This window comes from Rattus norvegicus, chromosome 1 (genome assembly GCF_036323735.1).
Source record: "Rattus norvegicus strain BN/NHsdMcwi chromosome 1, GRCr8, whole genome shotgun sequence".
In the NCBI taxonomy this organism is placed as follows: Eukaryota; Metazoa; Chordata; class Mammalia; order Rodentia; family Muridae; genus Rattus; species Rattus norvegicus.
The window spans coordinates 119,562,119-119,577,823 of NC_086019.1; the positions used below are offsets into that span (position 1 = coordinate 119,562,119).

Genomic DNA, 15,705 nt, shown 5'->3' on the forward strand with positions numbered 1-15,705 from the left:
TTTATACGGATGGATCGAAAACTGGTTTGGGTAGTTATGTGCATGACGGTAAAGTGGTAACTAAGCAATTTACCCCTAATTCCCCTCAATTAGTTGAGTGTCAGATTGTATTGGAAGTGCTCCGAGTGTTCCCTAGTCCATTAAGTATTGTTTCAGATTCCTCCTATGTGGTTAATTCAGTTAAATCTTTAGAAGTTGCGGGAATGATTAGAACCACTAGTACAGTGGCTTCCATGTTTCTGGAGATCCAGCAGGAGTTACTATCTCGGCATTCCCCTTTTTTCATCACCCATATAAGGGCTCATTCAGGGTTGCCTGGCCCAATGCCTCATGGGAATAACCTGGCCGATTTGGCTACTAGAGCCACTACGTTTGCTGTGCTGACTCCTGTGGAAGCTGCCACCCAGTTCCATTCTTTATTTCATGTTACTGCTGAGACCTTACGCAGACGTTTTCCTATTTCTAGAGCAGAGGCCAGAAAAATAGTGCTTCGCTGCGGTTATTGCAGTGCGTTTATTACCACCCCACCTGTGGGCATTTATCCCCGTGGCCTTCGACCCCTGCAGGTTTGGCAGATGGATGTTACCCATGTCCCTGCCTTTGGAAAATTAAAGTATGTGCATGTTTCCATCGATACATGCTCCGGGGTCATAGTTGCTTCTCCCTTGTCTGGGGAAAAGGCCTCTCATGTCATTGCCCACTGTCTTGAGGCTTGGAGTGCTTGGGGTCTTCCTAGGCTGCTCAAGACCGACAATGGCCCTGCTTATACTTCAGAAAAGTTTAAACATTTCTGCAATCAGATGGGTGTTGCACACCTGACAGGACTTCCTTATAATCCTCAAGGCCAAGGAATCATTGAACGTGCCCATCGCACATTAAAGGCTTATTTAAATAAACAAAAAGGGGGAATTGGTGAGGTGCCGCCAACCCCCAAGGTTGCCATCTCCACTGCACTTCTTACTTTAAATTTCTTAAATTTAGACGCCCATGACTATTCGGCGGCAGAACGCCATGGGCAGTGGCCTATCCCACCCAAGGATCAGGTGAAGTGGAAGGATGTACTCACTGGAGAATGGAAAGGCCCGGATCCTATTCTAATACGATCCAGGGGAGCGATTTGTGTTTTTCCGAAAAATCAAGAAAATCCAATTTGGGTACCTGAGCGTTTGACTCGAAAACTGCTTTCTGCTCTTCCTGAAGATGAGACTACGAACCCTACTATTACTACTGGGAATGGTAATACAGGTTAATTCGCTCACCCTGTGGGCTATTGCCAGATCCTGGCCAGTACCCATGCCAGTTCATAGCAATTCTACTGTTTTGAGAATAAGACTGACAAGCATAATCTCTGGCCTTGGTTTCGATGGGTGCTGTCCAATGAGCAAGGGTTATATACATCCCTGACCCCCTTTGCTAGGTTGATGGGAGAGAACTTCGTGCTGTATAATGTTTCAGCTACCAGAAAAAGGTGATACCAGGTTGATTAATATTCAATATAATAACCTCTTGGTAAATAATACTGCCACTAGTACTTCAGTATGTGCTAGATCACCTTTTTTTCTGATAAGCACTAATGTAAGCAGTGGTGCTTTAAATTGTAATAGCTCTGATGTAGTCTGCTATTTAGCTGAATGCTGGGATGGCACCAATGACACCGCAGTGATGGTTAAGATTCCCTCCTTTGTGCCAATCCCAGTGGAGGCAAACCCAGATAGCTTTCCTATTCTTAATTTGCTGAGAGCCAAAAGAGATTTTGGAATAATGGCAGCCATAATTTCAGCCATTCTGCTGTCTGCTGCCACAGCTACCACAGCTGCAATCGCTATGACCAATCAAATACAGACGGCTGAGAATGTCAATCAGAACTGCAGTGGCACTAGAGATACAAGAAGAATTTAATACCTATTTGGCATCTGGCCTTCTATTAGCCAATCAAAGGATAGATTTAGTTCAAGAACAATTGAAGCACTGTAGCATATGACACAGCTGTCTTGTGTTTCCTCCCTTCGAGGTTTATGCATTATTCTTTTGTGAGCTAACTTTTCTCAGAATTTTCAACAGAACAAAGAAATCTCAAATTATCTGAAAGGAAACTGGTCCATGAAAGCAGAGCAACTATCAAGACAATTGCTGATGCAGATTGCTGTCCTCAACAGCACTAGGCTGGACCCCATCACAGTTGAAGACTTTACCTCATGGATTACCAATGCTTTCTCCCTTGTTAAGGAGTGGGCGGGCATGTTTGTCCTGGGGAGCTATTGTCCTCCTGGGATGCAGAGTAGGTCTCTGGCTTATTGGCTGTTTAAAAAGAGAACATGCCAGACACAAAGTGGTTGTTTACAGGCTATGACCACCATTAAAAAGGGTACTTCTCCCAACATATGGCTGGCCTCTTTGAAAGATCAAGAATTCGCCCTAGATCATTTTTGTCACAGTCATGTGGAGTCATTGTATCCAGGGACGGGCAACTTTCCTCGAACTCGGACCAACCTAAGACACGGGGCCTGGTGGCGATAGGGTAACTCTATGACGGGTAAGGACGAGTTTGGATGAGAACGACCTAAGACAGGAGCAATGACAAGATTGACATGACACCCAGATCTAGACCAGTCATTTTATTAAACAAAAAAGGGGGAGATGTAGAGAGCGGCACGGCGAAACAAAGATGGCGCCGACATCCAGCCTTGTCTGGATATAAACGACTTACTGCGCATGTGCAGGCTTGTCCCCTTGCTATGGCTCCCTCTAGTGGTGAACAGCGGTACTGCACATGTGCGGTTTATGCACCAGGTGTTAGTTGACCGTTAATATGCTAATGAGACGATTCATTCTCCGCCAATCCCTGGAGAACAAGTAGTGGGGTGATCCAAGCCCCACCAATCCCTAAGAGATAATTAGCATACTGTTGTCTTTATAAGCCGAGCGATTTTGCTCCTCGGGGTCCCTGTTCAGAAGAGCTGTAAAACTGAGAAGAGCTGTAACACTGAGAAGAGGTTTAACACTAAGAAGAGCTGCAACACTAAGAAGAGCTGTAACACAGTAAAGGCTTGCTCGCAGAAGAATCCTGTTGCCACGCGTCGTTCTTGCTGGTGAGACATTGGACGCATGACATTCAAAATACTGAAGAATACCTTAAAGGAAATTCAATCCATAAATTGTGATCATTTCACTCACCTGGGAATAGTGATCCACTGGACCTCAGGGGTGATGCCAGGGGATTGCAAGACATCAGAGCAGAGAGGGCAATGATGACGGGGTAGGTGTTGCAGACTTGCACACAAGCAGATTATGAGACTAGGTGCTAGTTGGCAGGCAGTGTTTGCCAGCACACTTGCACTAAGATTGTCCAGGTTCCCACAGAGGGGAAAGAGCACAAGGGCATCAGAGCAGCTCAGATGAGTCCCGCAAGTGGTCCTCAAAGAGACAAAGTAGTGCTTGTAAACCTGGCTCCCTGGTTGGGCCTCAGCGTAATCCTATTGAGCATGATTTTTATGTCATCATTCTGTTCTTGACTTTCTGTTGTCATCATTGACCTAGACACAGGCAGGACACAACTGTCAATAATGTAATTTCACCTGCACCATGGCTTACCTGGGCTGCCAACCGTGCCTCAGAATTTGAATCCTCACTTGCAAGTGCAGAGGATAAAAGGGCACAGCGCTCTTGTGTGGAATAAGGGGAGACGTAGCTTGAACTTGAAGACTGTCCTCTCTAAAAAGGAAAGAGTAAGATGTGAGGGCAATTGTATCCCTTCAGTTCATACAATCATGTTAATTTTAAGGAGACTGTTTAAGAAGTCTAATGTATGATGCCACTGAGTAGAATCACTCTTGCAACTTCCACTTCCATGCTGACATTCCCAACACATGGAACGTTACTACCCTAAGAGATCATTAAGGTCAATAGGTACCCAAAAATAAACCATTGAGGAAGGGGATCACACATGCTCTTGATCATTTACACTGAGCAAATCTTTCAATTGCTAAACATTGTCAGACACCAAGATAAAGGTGAAGTTCCCTGAGTAATATGGGGAGGACAACACACAAACAGTTACATGTACTTTAATCAAATTTTCAAGAGACTTGTGCGTTTCAAATTTTATGTGCTAGGCTGTGTTCATTACTCCCCATTTCCATACTGCGTGGGAACAATCAGTCCCCAAGCTGGTAAGTGAATGCTGAAGAGAATCAGATGCCCAGAAGAAAGCCACAAGTATTTTGGCCATGAATCCCTGAGTGTTAGCACTCAGTGATTGCCATGTGATCAAAATGAGAATGTGACCAAAATTAATGTGACTAGATCAGTTGGTGTTTGCAAGTATCCCATTGACATCACGTTCCTCTGTCCCAAGAACTCCAGAAACCATCTCCTTGATAGCATTTGTTTTTGATGAATACTGAAGTAAAATTTAGTAAGATCAAGAATGAAGCAGTGTGATGACACATAGAAGGGAATTGGTAGCCAAAGCCACACCTTCAACTTCAATCTACCCTACTGGCTAGGTTCCCTGTGGCCTGAGAGTTACGTGAAAAATTTCGCGAAGCTCTCTTTGGGGCAATAATTCTTGGAGTGTCTTTTGATGAAGAAAATTTATCGCCAATTTCTTCATCTCTAAACTAAAGTCTTATTCCAGGGATCCCCTTGCCATTGGAAATCCATCTCTGTGCACCAGCTTGGATTTGTGATCCTGTGTGTGGACTGAAATTTCTCCAAATTCAAAAGGTATATTCATAATCCAGATCCCTCCATTTGTTTAGATAGTATCATCTAGGATCTTTTCCAAGAAATTCAATGTTATGGCTGTATGAACTACAGGTAGAAAGGAATTTCTCTACATTTTTAATAGTGCAGTTCAAAGCGACAAAACATACTGAGAAGTGAAATTCATTTCTGATTGGGATTGCATTATTTTTAATTAAGAAACCTTTGATGGGCTGAAATTATTGGTCAAAATACTGAGGAATATCTTATAGGAAGTTCAATCCATTAATCGTGATCATTTCACTCACCTGGGTATACTGATCCACTGGACCGCAGGGGTGATGCCAGGTGACTGCAAGACATCAGAGCAGAGAGGGTAATGATGACGGGGTTGGTGTTGCAGACTTGCACACAAGCAGATTATGAGAGTAGGTGCTAGTTGGCAGGCAGTGTTTGCCAGCACAGTTGCACTAAGATTGTCCAGATTCCCACAGAGGGAAAAGAGAACAAGGGCATCAGAGCAGCTCAGATGAGTCCCGCAAGTGGTCCTCAAAGAGACTAAGTAGTGCTTGTAACCCTGGCTCCCTGGTTGGGCCTCAGGGTAATCCTATTGTGCATGATTTTTATGTCATCATTCTGTTCTTGACTTTCAGTTGTCATCATTGACCCAGACACAGGCAGGACACAACTGTCAATAATGTAATTTCACCTGCACCATGTCTTCCCTGGGTCCCAACACTGCCTCAGAATTTGAATCCTCACTTGCAAGTGCAGAGGGTACAAGGGCACAGCGCTCTTGTGTGGAATAAGGGAGACATAGCTTGAATTTGAAGACTGTCCTCTCTAAAAAGGAAAGAGGAAGATGTGAGGGCAATTGTATCACTTCAGTTCATACAATCATGTAAATTTTAAGGAGACTGTTTAAGAAGTCTAATGTATGATGCCACTTAGCAGAATCACTCTTGCAACGTCCATTTCCATGCTGATATTCCCAACACATGGAAAGTTACTTCCCTAAGATAACATTAAGGTCAATAGGTACCCAAAACCAAATCATTGATGAATGGGATGACACATGCAGTTTGTCATATACACCGATCAAATCTTTCAATTGCTAAACATTGTCAGAAACCAAAGCAAAGGAGAATTTACCTGAGTAATATTGGAAGGACAATACACGAACAGTTACGTATACTTTAATCAAATTTTCATGAGACTTGTGCATTTCAGATTTTATGTGCTAGGCTATGTTCATTCCTCCACATTTCCATACTGCATGGTAACAATCAGTTCCCACAGCTGGTAAGTGAATGCTGAAGAGAATCTGTTGCCCAGAAGAAAGCAACAAGTATTTTGGCCATGAATCCCTGAGCGTTAGCACTCAGTGATTGCCATGTGATGAAACTCAGAATGTGACCAAAATTCGTGTGACTAGATCAGTTGGTGTTTGCAAGTATCCCATTGACATCACGTTCCTCTGTCCCAAGAGCTCCAGAAACCATGTCCTTGATAGCATTTGTTTTCTGATGAATACTGAAGTAAATTTTAGTAAGATCAAGAATGAAGCTGTGTGATGACACATAGAAGGGAATTGGTAGCCAAAGCCACACCTTCAACTTCAATCTACCCTACTGGCTAGGTTCCCTGTGGTCTGAGAGTTTCGTGAAAAATTTCGAGAAGCTCCCTTTGGGGCAATAATTCTTGGAGTGTCTTTTGATGCAGAAAATTTATCGCCAATTTCTTCATCTCTAAACTAAAGTCTTATTCCTGGGTTCCCCTTGCCATTGGAAATCCATCTCTGTGCACCAGCTTTGATTTGTGAGCCTGTGTGGACTGAAATTTCTCCAAATTCAAAACGTATATTCATATTCCAGATCCCTCCATTTGTGTAGATAGTATCATCTAGGATCTCTTCCAAGATATTCAATTTTATGGCTGTATGAACTACAGGTAGAAAGGAATTTCTCTACATTTTTAATAGTGCAGTTCCAAGGGACAAAACATACTGAGAAGTGAAATTCATTTCTGACTGGGATTGCATTATTTTTAATTAAGAAACCTTTGATGGGCTGAAATTATTGGTCAAAATACTGAGGAATATCTTATAGGAAGTTCAATCCATTAATCGTGATCATTTAACTCACCTGGGAATACTGATCCACTGGGCCGCTGGGGTGATGCCTGGTGACTGCAAGACATCAGAGCAGAGAGGGTAATGATGACGGGGTTGGTGTTGCAGACTTGCACACAAGCAGATTATGAGAGTAGGTGCTATTTGGCAGGCAGTGTTTGCCAGCACAGTTGCACTAAGATTGTCCAGGTTCCCACAGAGGGAAAAGAGCACAAGGTCATCAGAGCAGCTCAGATGAGTCCCGCAAGTGGTCCTCAAAGAGACAATGTAGTGCTTGTAAACCTGGCTCCCTGGTTGGGCCTCAGCATAATCCTATTGAGCATGATTTTTATGTCATCATTCTGTTCTTGAATTCGGTTGTCATCATTGACCCAGACACAGGCAGGACACAACTGTCAATAATGTAATTTCACCTGCACCATGTCTTCCCTGGGTCCCAACACTGCCTCAGAATTTGAATCCTCACTTGCAAGTGCAGAGGGTACAAGGGCACAGCGCTCTTGTGTGGAATAAGGGAGACATAGCTTGAATTTGAAGACTGTCCTCTCTAAAAAGTAAAGAGGAAGATGTGAGGGCAATTGTATCACTTCAGTTCATACAATCATGTAAATTTTAAGGAGACTGTTTAAGAAGTCTAATGTATGATGCCACTTAGTAGAATCACTCTTGCAACGTCCATTTCCATGCTGATATTCCCAACACATGGAAAGGTACTTCCCTAAGATAACATTAAGGTCAATAGGTACCCAAAACCAAATCATTGATGAAGGGGATGACACATGCAGTTTGTCATATACACCGATCAAATCTTTCAATTGCTAAACATTGTCAGAAACCAAGGCAAAGGAGAATTTACCTGAGTAATATTGGAAGGACAATACACGAACAGTTATGTATACTTTAATCAAATTTTCATGAGACTTGTGCATTTCAGATTTTATGTGCTAGGCTATGTTCATTCCTCCACATTTCCATACTGCATGGTAACAATCAGTTCCCACAGCTGGTAAGTGAATGCTGAAGAGAATCTGTTGCCCAGAAGAAAGCAACAAGTATTTTGGCCATGAATCCCTGAGCGTTAGCACTCAGTGATTGCCATGTGATGAAACTCAGAATGTGACCAAAATTCGTGTGACTAGATCAGTTGGTGTTTGCAAGTATCCCATTGACATCACGTTCCTCTGTCCCAAGAGCTCCAGAAACCATGTCATTGATAGCATTTGTTTTCTGATGAATACTGAAGTAAATTTTAGTAAGATCAAGAATGAAGCTGTGTGATGATACATAGAAGGGAATTGGTAGCCAAAGCCACACCTTCAACTTCAATCTACCCTACTGGCTAGGTTCCCTGTGGTCTGAGAGTTTCGTGAAAAATTTCGCGAAGCTCCCTTTGGGGCAATAATTCTTGGAGTGTCTTTTGATGCAGAAAATTTATCGCCAATTTCTTCATCTCTAAACTAAAGTCTTATTCCTGGGTTCCCCTTGCCATTGGAAATCCATCTCTGTGCACCAGCTTGGATTTGTGAGCCTGTGTGGACTGAAATTTCTCCAAATTCAAAACGTATATTCATATTCCAGATCCCTCCATTTGTGTAGATAGTATCATCTAGGATCTCTTCCAAGATATTCAATTTTATGGCTGTATGAACTACAGGTAGAAAGGAATTTCTCTACATTTTTAATAGTGCAGTTCCAAGGGACAAAACATACTGAGAAGTGAAATTCATTACTGACTGGGATTGCATTATTTTTAATTAAGAAACCTTTGATGGGCTGAAATTATTGGTCAAAATACTGAGGAATATCTTATAGGAAGTTCAATCCATTAATCGTGATCATTTCACTCACCTGGGAATAGTGATGCACTGGACCGCAGGGGTGATGCCAGGTGACTGCAAGACATCAGAGCAGAGAGGGTAATGATGACAGGGTTGCTGTTGCAGACTTGCACACAAGCAGATTATGAGATTAGGTGCTAGTTGGCAGGCAGTGTTTGCCAGCACAGTTGCACTAAGATTGTCCAGGTTCCCACAGAGGGAAAAGAGCACAAGGTCATCAGAGCAGCTCAGATGAGTCCCGCAAGTGGTCCTCAAAGAGACTAAGTAGTGCTTGTAACCTGGCTCCCTGGTTGGGCCTCAGCGTAATCCTATTGAGCATGATTTTTATGTCATCATTCTGTTCTTGACTTTCTGTTGTCATCATGGACCCAGACACAAGCAGGACAAAACTGTCAATAATGTAATTTCACCTGCACCATTGCTTACCTGGGCTGCCAACACTGCTTCAGAATTTGAATCCTCACTTGCAAGTGCAGAGGGTACAAGGGCACAGCGCTCTTGTTTGGAATAAGGGTAGACCTAGCTTGAATTTGAAGACTGTCCTCTCTAAAAAGGAAAGAGCAAGATGTGAGGGCAATTGTATCCCTTCAGTTCATACAATCATATTAATTTTAAGGAGGCTGTTTAAGAAGTCTAATGTATGATGCCACTTAGCAGAATCCCTCTTGTAACATCCACTTCCATGCTGACATTCCCAACACATGGAAAGTTACTTCCATAAGCGATCAATAGGTCAATAGGTACCCAAAACCAAATCATTGATGAAGGGGATGACACATGCTCTTTGTCATATACACCGATCAAATCTTTCAATTGCTAAACATTGTCAGAAACCAAGGCAAAGGTGAATTTACCAGAGTAATTTTGGAAGGATAATACACGAACAGTTACGTATACTTTAATCAAATTTTCATGAGACTTGTGCATTTCAGATTTTATGTGCTAGGCTATGTTCATTCGTCCCCATTTCCATTCTGCATGGTAACAATCAGTTCCCACAGCTGGTAAGTGAATGCTGAAGAGAATCTGTTGCCCAGAAGAAAGCACCAAGTATTTTGGCCATGTTTCCCTGAGCGTTAGCACTCAGTGATTGCCATGTGATGAAACTCAGAATGTGACCAAAATTCGTGTGACTAGATCAGTTGGTGTTTGCAAGTATCCCATTGACATCACGTTCCTCTGTCCCAAGAGCTCCAGAAACCATCTCCTTGATAGCATTTGTTTTCTGATGAATACTGAAGTAAATTTTAGTAAGATCAAGAATGATGCTGTGTGATGACACTTAGAAGGGAATTGGTAGCCAAAGCCACACCTTCAACTTCAATCTACCATACTGGCTAGGTTCCCTGTGGACTGAGAGTTTCGTGAAAAATTTCGCGAAGCTCCCTTTGGGGCAATAATTCTTGGAGTGTCTTTTGATGCAGAAAATTTTTCGCCAATTTCTTCATCTCTAAACTAAAGTCTTATTCCTGGGTTCTCCTTGCCATTGGACATCCATCTCTGTGCACCAGCTTGGATTTGTGAGCCTGTGTGTGGACTGAAATTTCTCCAAATTCAAAAGGTATATTCATATTCCAGATCCCTCCATTTGTGTAGATAGTATCATCTAGGATCTCTTCCAAGATACTCAATTTTATGGCTGTATGAACTACAGGTAGAAAGGAATTTCTCTACATTTTTAATAGTGCAGTTCAAATGGACAAAACATACTGAGAAGTGAAATTCATTTCTGACTGGTATTGCATTATTTTTAATTAGAAACCTTTGATGGGCTGTAATTATTGGTCAAAATACTGAGGAATATCTTATAGGAAGTTAAATCCATTAATCGTGATCATTTCACTCACCTGGGAATAGTGATCCACTGGACCGCAGGGGTGATGCCTGGTGACTGCAAGACATCTGAGCAGAGAGGGTAATGATGACAGGGTTGGTGTTGCAGACTTGCACACAAGCAGATTACGAGACTAGGTTCTAATTGGCAGGCAGTGTTTGCCAGCACAGTTGCACTAAGATTGTCCAGGTTCCCACAGAGGGAAAAGAGCACAAGGTCATCAGAGCAGCTCAGATGAGTCCCGCAAGTGGTCCTCAAAGAGACTAAGTAGTGCTTGTAACCCTGGCTCCCTGGTTGGGCCTCAGCGTAATCCTATTGAGCATGATTTTTATGTCATCATTCTGTTCTTGACTTTCTGTTGTCATCATTTACCAAGACACAGGCAGGACACAACTGTCAATAATGTAATTTCACCTGCACCATGGCTTACCTGGGCTGCCAACACTGCCTCAGAATTTGAATCCTCACTTGCAAGTGCAGAGGGTACAAGGGCAAAGCGCTCTTGTGTGGAATAAGGGTAGACCTAGCTTGAATTTGAAGACTGTCCTCTCTAAAAAGGAAAGAGCAAGATGTGAGGGGAATTGTATCCCTTCAGTTCATACAATCATATTAATTTTAAGGAGACTGTTTAAGAAGTCTAATGTATGATGCCACTTAGCAGAATCCCTCTTGCAACATCCACTTCCAAGCTGACATTCCCAACACATGGAAAGTTACTTCCCTAAGCGTTCAATAGGTCAATAGGTACCCAAAACCAAATCATTGATGACGGGGATGACACATGCTCTTTGCCATATACACCGATCAAATCTTTCAATTGCTAAACATTGTCAGAAACCAAGGCAAAGGTGAATTTACCTGAGTAATATTGGAAGGACAATACACGAACAGTTACGTATACTTTAATCAAATTTTCATGAGACTTGTGCATTTCAGATTTCATGTGCTAGGCTATGTTCATTCCTCCCCATTTCCATACTGCATGGTAACAATCAGTTCCCACAGCTGGTAAGTGAATGCTGAAGAGAATCTGTTGCCCAGAAGAAAGCAACAAGTATTTTGGCCATGAATCCCTGAGCGTTAGCACTCAGTGATTGCCATGTGATGAAACTCAGAATGTGACCAAAATTCGTGTGACTAGATCAGTTGGTGTTTGCAAGTATCCCATTGACATCACGTTCCTCTGTCCCAAGAGCTCCAGAAACCATCTCCTTGATAGCATTTGTTTTCTGATGAATACTGAAGTAAATTTTAGTAAGACCAAGAATGGAGCAGTGTGAAGACACATAGAAGGGAATAGGTAGCCAAAACACACCTTCAACTTCAATCTCCCCTACTGGCTAGGTTCCCTGTGGCCTGAGAGTTACGTGAAAAATTTCGCGAAGCTCTCTTTGGGGCAATAATTCTTAGAGTGTCTTATGATGCAGAAAATTTATCGCCAATTTCTTCATCTCTATACTAAAGTCTTATTCCTGGGTTCCCCTTGACATTGGAAATCGATCTCTGTGCACCAGCTTGGATTTGTGAGCCTGTGTGTGGACTGAAATTTCTCCAAATTCAAAAGGTATATTCATATTCCAGATCCCTCCATTTGTGTTGATAGTATCATCTAGGATCTCTTCTAAGAAATTCAATTTTATGACTGTATTAACTACAGGTAGAAAGGAATTTCTCTACATTTTTTATAGTGCAGTTCAAAGGGACAGAAAATACTGAGAAGTGAAATTCATTTCTGACTGGTATTGCATTATTTTTAATTAAGAAACCTTTGATGGGCTGAAATTATTGGTCAAAATAGTGAGGAATATCTTATAGGAAGTTCAATCCATTAATCGTGATCATTTCACTCACCTGGGAATAGTGATCCACTGGACCACAGGGGTGATGCCAGGTGACTGCAAGACATCAGAGCAGAGATTGTAATGATGACAGGTTTGCTGTTGCAGACTTGCACACAAGCAGATTATGAGATTAGGTGCTGGTTGGCAGGCAGTGTTTGCCAGCACAGTTGCACTAAGATTGTCCAGGTTCCCACAGAGGGAAAAGAGCACAAGGTCATCAGAGCAGCTCAGATGAGTCCCGCAAGTGGTCCTCAAAGAGACTAAGTAGTGCTTTTAACCCTGGCTCCCTGGTTGGGCCTCAGCGTAATCCTATTGAGCATGATTTTTATGTCATCATTCTGTTCTTGACTTTCTGTTGTCATCATTGACCCAGACACAGGCAGGACACAACTGTCAATAATGTAATTTCACCTGCACCATGGCTTACCTGGGCTGCCAACACTGCCTCAGAATTTGAATCCTCACTTGCAAGTGCAGAGGATACAAGGGCACAGCGCTCTTGTGTAGAATAAGGGGAGACCTAGCTTGAATTTGAAGACTGTCCTCTCTAAATGGAAAGAGCAAGATGTGAGGGGAATTGTATCCCTTCAGTTCATACAATCATATTAATTTTAAGGAGGCTGTTTAAGAAGTCTAATGTATGATGCCACTTAGCAGAATCACTCTTGCAACATCCACTTCCATGCTGACATTCCCAACACATGGAAAGTTACTTCCCTAAGCGATCAATAGGTCAATAGGTACCCAAAACCAAATCATTGATGAAGGGGATGACACATGCCCTTTGCCATATACACCGATCAAATCTTTCAATTGCTAAACATTGTCAGAAACCAAGACAAAGGTGAATTTACCTGAGTAATATTGGAAGGACAATACACGAACAGTTACGTATACTTTATCAAATTTTCATGAGACTTGTGCATTTCAGATTTTATGTGCTAGGCTATGTTCATTCCTCCCCATTTCCATACTGCATGGTAACAATCAGTTACCACAGCTGGTAAGTGAATGCTGAAGAGAATCTGTTGCCCAGAAGAAAGCAACAAGTATTTTGGCCATGAATCCCTGAGCGTTAGCACTCAGTGATTGCCATGTTATGAAACTCAGAATGTGACCATAATTCGTGTGACTAGATCAGTTGGTGTTTGCATGTATCCCATTGACATCACGTTCCTCTGTCCCAAGAGCTCCAGAAACCATCTCCTTGATAGCATTTGTTTTCGGATGAATACTGAAGTAAATTTTAGTAAGATCAAAAATGAAGCAGTGTGATGACACATAGAAGGGAATTGGTAGCAAGCCACACCTTCAACTTCAATCTACACTACTGGCTAGGTTCCCTCTGGCCTGAGAGTTTCGTGAAAAATATCGCGAAGCTCCCTTTGGGGCAATAATTCTTGGAGTGTCTTTTGATGCAGAAAATTTATCGCCAATTTCTTCATCTGTAAACTAAAGCCTTATTCCTGGGTTCCCCTTGCCATTGGAAATCCATCTCTTTGCACCAGCTTCGATTTGTGAGCCTGCGTGTGGACTGAAATTTCTCCAAATTCAAAAGGTATATTCATATTCCAGATCCCTCCATTTGTGTAGATAGTATCATCTAGGATCTCTTCCAAGATATTCAATTTTATGGCTGTATGAACTACAGGTAGAAAGGAATTTCTCTACATTTTTAATAGTGCAGTTCAAAGGGACAAAACATTCTGAGAAGTGAAATTCATTTCTGACTGGGATTGCATTATTTTTAATTAAGAAACCTTGATGGGCTGAAATTATTAGAAAAATACTGAGGAATATCTTATAGGAAGTTCAATCCATTAATCGTGATCATTTCACTTACCTGGGAATAGTGATCCTCTGGACCGCAGGGTTGATGCCAGGTGACTGCAAGATATCAGAGCAGAGAGGGTAATGATGACAGGGTTGGTGTTGCAGACTTGCACACAAGCAGATTATGAGATTAGGTGCTAGTTGGCAGGCAGTGTTTGCCAGCACAGTTGCACTAAGATTGTCCAGGTTCCCACAGAGGGAAAAGAGCACAAGGTCATCAGAGCAGCTCAGATGAGTCCCGCAAGTGGTCCTCAAAGAGACTAAGTAGTGCTTGTAACCCTGGCTCCCTGGTTGGGCCTCAGCGTAATCCTATTGAGCATGATTTTTATGTCATCATTCTGTTCTTGACTTTCTGTTGTCATCATTGACCCAGACACAGGCAGGACACAACTGTCAATAATGTAATTTTACCTGCACCATGGCTTACCTGGGCTGCCAACACTGCTTCAGAATTTGAATCCTCACTTGCAAGTGCAGAGGGTACAAGGGCACAGCGCTCTTGTGTGGAATAAGGGTAGACCTAGCTTGAATTTGAAGACTGTCCTCTCTAAAAGGAAAGAGCAAGATGTGAGGGCAATTGTATCCCTTCAGTTCATACAATCATGTTAATTTTAAGGAGGCTGTTTAAGAAGTCTAATGTATGATGCCACTTAGCAGAATCCCTCTTGCAACATCCACTTCCAAGCTGACATTCCCAACACATGGAAAGTTACTTCCCTAAGCGATCAATAGGTCAATAGGTACACAAAACCAAATCATTGATGAAGGGGATGACACATGCTCTTTGCCATATACACCGATCAAATCTTTCAATTGCTAAACATTGTCAGAAACCAAGGAGAAGGTGAATTTACCTGAGTAATATTGGAAGGACAATACACGAACAGTTACGTATACTTTAATCAAATTTTCATGAGACTTGTGCATTTCAGATTTTATGTGCTAGGCTATGTTCATTCCTCCCCATTTCCATACTGCATGGTAACAATCAGTTCCCACAGCTGGTAAGTGAATGCTGAAGAGAATCTGTTGCCCAGAAGAAAGCAACAAGTATTTTGGCCATGAATCCCTGAGCGTTAGCACTCAGTGATTGCCATGTGATGAAACTCAGAATGTGACCAAAATTCGTGTGACTAGATCAGTTGGTGTTTGCAAGTATCCCATTGACATCACGTTCCTCTGTCCCAAGAGCTCCAGAAACCATCTCCTTGATAGCATTTGTTTTCTGATGAATACTGAAGTAAATTTTAGTAAGACCAAGAATGGAGCAGTGTGAACACATAGAAGGGAATAGGTAGCCAAAACACACCTTCAACTTCAATCTCCCCTACTGGCTAGGTTCCCTGTGGCCTGAGAGTTTCGTGAAAAATTTCGCGAAGCTCTCTTTGGGGCAATAATTCTTGGAGTGTCTTATGATGCAGAAAATTTATCGCCAATTTCTTCATCTCTATACTAAAGTCTTATTCCTGGGTTCCCCTTGACATTGGAAATCGATCTCTGTGCACCAGCTTGGATTTGTGAGCC

General features: G+C 42.2%; 7 non-coding genes across 7 annotated transcripts; all 7 read right to left on the minus strand.

Annotated features, from left to right (window-relative positions):
• Nucleotides 1–3,457: 3,457 nt before the first annotated feature.
• On the minus strand, nt 3,458–3,535 carry LOC120100253 (small nucleolar RNA SNORD115). Its single transcript, XR_005500031.2, has one exon. It is a non-coding gene; the product is annotated as a small nucleolar RNA SNORD115 (small nucleolar RNA).
• Nucleotides 3,536–5,295: 1,760 nt separating this feature from the next.
• On the minus strand, nt 5,296–5,373 carry LOC120100254 (small nucleolar RNA SNORD115). Its single transcript, XR_005500032.2, has one exon. It is a non-coding gene; the product is annotated as a small nucleolar RNA SNORD115 (small nucleolar RNA).
• Nucleotides 5,374–7,131: 1,758 nt separating this feature from the next.
• On the minus strand, nt 7,132–7,208 carry LOC134485388 (small nucleolar RNA SNORD115). The gene has a single exon (XR_010063427.1). It is a non-coding gene; the product is annotated as a small nucleolar RNA SNORD115 (small nucleolar RNA).
• A 1,757-nt stretch (nt 7,209–8,965) lies between these two features.
• LOC134485389 (small nucleolar RNA SNORD115) lies at nt 8,966–9,043 on the minus strand. The gene has a single exon (XR_010063428.1). It is a non-coding gene; the product is annotated as a small nucleolar RNA SNORD115 (small nucleolar RNA).
• A 1,760-nt stretch (nt 9,044–10,803) lies between these two features.
• LOC134485395 (small nucleolar RNA SNORD115) lies at nt 10,804–10,881 on the minus strand. The gene has a single exon (XR_010063434.1). It is a non-coding gene; the product is annotated as a small nucleolar RNA SNORD115 (small nucleolar RNA).
• Nucleotides 10,882–12,641: 1,760 nt separating this feature from the next.
• On the minus strand, nt 12,642–12,719 carry LOC134485375 (small nucleolar RNA SNORD115). Its single transcript, XR_010063414.1, has one exon. It is a non-coding gene; the product is annotated as a small nucleolar RNA SNORD115 (small nucleolar RNA).
• A 1,755-nt stretch (nt 12,720–14,474) lies between these two features.
• Nucleotides 14,475–14,552, minus strand: LOC134485376 (small nucleolar RNA SNORD115). The gene has a single exon (XR_010063415.1). It is a non-coding gene; the product is annotated as a small nucleolar RNA SNORD115 (small nucleolar RNA).
• Between the last annotated feature and the right edge of the window lie 1,153 nt (nt 14,553–15,705).